The sequence below is a fragment of the Diaphorina citri genome, unplaced genomic scaffold, assembly GCF_000475195.1.
Source record: "Diaphorina citri unplaced genomic scaffold, Diaci psyllid genome assembly version 1.1 scaffold622, whole genome shotgun sequence".
In the NCBI taxonomy this organism is placed as follows: Eukaryota; Metazoa; Arthropoda; class Insecta; order Hemiptera; family Psyllidae; genus Diaphorina; species Diaphorina citri.
In genome coordinates this window covers 129948-132796 of record NW_007378055.1, presented here as the reverse complement: position 1 = coordinate 132796, position 2849 = coordinate 129948, and the positions used below count along the sequence as shown (strand labels likewise).

Sequence of the window (2849 nt, the reverse complement as noted above, 5' to 3'; positions counted from 1 at the left end):
CGCTGATCAAATCAACAGCCGAGATAGCAATTATCCTAGAGGACTTATAGGAGGTGACTGGGTCATTTGGAAAGAAATACATCGCCACTGAATCCTGGAGGGGAAATAGGGAATATGAAGAATGCAGGACTTTTCAATACACTTATGCCCCATCTTACCACAGAGAGTTTTCAGTTAATCTAGAGTTAAAGAAATACTGGCCCTGTGTAAATCAAATAGGTGACGTTCAAGAAAACCGTTGACAATGTGTTAACTCTCAGTGGTAAGATGGGCCATTAAACGTCCTAATAATTCCCAGATTCTTCGCATCGCCTGGCCAATGGGTGAGTGTTTCAAAGAGATTCAAAAGACATTCATATGAGGTAACCAGAAAAAGTACCATATTGTTTACACTTTACTCTCCGTTCAGTTCTCGATCTCGGACTCTGGTCACCTTCATCATATCTGACCTTTCCTTGACTCGATCAGGAATCGATCGGACTATTCTCTTCCTCCATCATCCATATTGTCACACGTCAAAGTTATCTCGCCAAGAGTTTAACTCGAGCGAAGAGTCGGAAATATCCTCCAGGCAATCCGACCAAGATTAAATCTGACCTTTCCTTGACTCGATCAGGAATCGATCGGACTATTCTCTTCCTCCATCATCCATATTGTCACACGTCAAAGTTATCTCGCAAAGAGTTTAACTCGAGCGAAGAGTCGGAAATATCCTCCTGGCAATCCGTACCAAGATTATACAGTTATGCAACCAACCTATTGGTTACCAAGTGGGGAATCATAATTTGATCCGTATCTTGATTATCGTGGGTCAAATCAATAAAAAATCCACCTATATAGTCGGCATCGTAGGTCAAATCGAGTTAGCATTCTTGTGGCTCCGTTTATTCCGTTCATTCAGGAGATGCACGATATATGGGTCACAGGCGTCACAGCACAGCGGGCCTGTGCATCCTTTGGTGTGAGCTTTCTATTTTTATGTCTTTTGATGGTTCTACATAATAATTTTCCATTAGGCGCTTTAACTATGTGTTTAAACATGTCGTTCGCACCTATACCTTGAGACCACGTTAGCTGAAAGTTTTCTCAACAATCCCTATCTCTCGTGTGCTCCTTCTTACCAGTTTTCTTCGTTACCCTGTGCTTTGCTATCTTTGAGCTTTGTATATTATAAAAATATGTCACCCATAGACTCGAGTTTTGAGAAATTTCGGTTGATGCTGAATTGTTGATATTCGTCGAACTGTTGACACTGAAAACTATTCCGCAAACATAAATAATTTAGGCATTTTGAATTTTAACGCTATTCATTATTCAACTATTTTATCCTTTCTAATCTAACATTTCAACCTATTGGTTACCAAGTGGGGAATCATAATTTGATCCGTATCTTGATTATCGTGGGTCAAATCAATAAAAAATCCACCTATATAGCCGGCATCGTAGGTCAAATCGAGTTAGCATTCTTGTGGCTCCGTTTATTCCGTTCATTCAGGAGATGCACGATATATGGGTCACAGGCGTCACAGCACAGCGGGCCTGTGCATCCTTTGGTGTGAGCTTTCTATTATTATGTCTTTTGATGGTTCTACATAATAATTTTCCATTAGGCGCTTTAACTATGTGTTTAAACATGTCGTTCGCACCGTCTACCTACCTTGAGACCACGTTAGCTGAAAGTACAATCCATATCTCTCATGTGCTCCTTCTTACCAGTTTTCTTCGTTACCTTGTGCTTTGCTATCTTTGAACTTTGTATAATATAAAAATATGTCACCCATAGACTCGAGCTTTGAGCAATTTCGGTTGATGCTGAATTGTTGATATTCGTCGAACTGTTGACACTGAAAACTACTCCGCAAACATAAATAATTTAGGCGTTTTGAATTTCAATGCTATTCATTATTCAACTATTTTATCCTTTCTAATCTAACATTCGCTTAATTGTTGTAGGCCTTATTGTAGGAATGTAGGGAGACACGGTATGCAGGTATTTCAAACATCTGAGAAACGTATTGTGGTATTTGGTTTGCCTGTTTCAATTTGTTTGTTTCGGCCTATAACATCACAGAGGTCATTCACACCTTAAGCTCTATCGGTTTATTGAAAACCAGGCTTTATTAAACTGACAATTGGTACTAAGCTGTGTCGGGTAGCGGTAACGTTGAATATTCCAGATCTTTACTCTGGTAGCTCGGAAAGTATTTCAAGTATATTTGTTCTTAAGGCTGATAGAGCTTGCACAGGAACTGTGAATAAACATTCGGCCATAAACACCACTAACACCACCGTGTAGTCCATGTATACATTGATAAAAACTAATTGAATATTCAAGTGCAAGCTAATGTTCATAACGTTTGCAATGAATTTTGAATGGAGTATTGGAGTACCATTGGATTTTCAATTCTTTTGATTGTTTCTGATGCGGCCCGAAGGCCCAACATTGTGCGTGTTTTGAATACAGTGGCTGGCTCTCCGATGATTGGTGGCCTCAAGTATTTTCAATTGTGTTTCTGCATTTGGTGATTCATCATTATCGTTTGTGTTGTTTTGGTTCCCAATGGCATGTAGTTGTTCCTGCCAATCCTGACGTGCATAATGACCAGTCATTCAAACTCTTTGCTGGGTGGTATGAAATTAGTCATGTGGACTTTGAACCTTACATTTTGATAGCCCCTTGATACATATTGAGAACCATATACATTTTGATAACCACTTGATACATATTGAGAACCATATACATTTTGATAACCCCTTGATACATATTGAGAATCAGATACATTTTAATAACCCCTTGAACATCATAAAACTTTTGAAAATCTATTAAAGTGTGAAACCGTACGGTATCT

The 2849-nt window shown here is 39.0% G+C and overlaps 1 long non-coding RNA gene across 1 annotated transcript; it reads right to left on the bottom strand.

The window, feature by feature from the left end:
• Nucleotides 1-413: 413 nt before the first annotated feature.
• LOC113468014 lies at nt 414-1670 on the bottom strand. The gene is made up of 3 exons (XR_003391890.1): nt 1351-1670; nt 598-756; nt 414-449 (listed from the first exon to the last, which is right to left on the bottom strand). It is a non-coding gene; the product is annotated as an uncharacterized LOC113468014 (long non-coding RNA).
• Between the last annotated feature and the right edge of the window lie 1179 nt (nt 1671-2849).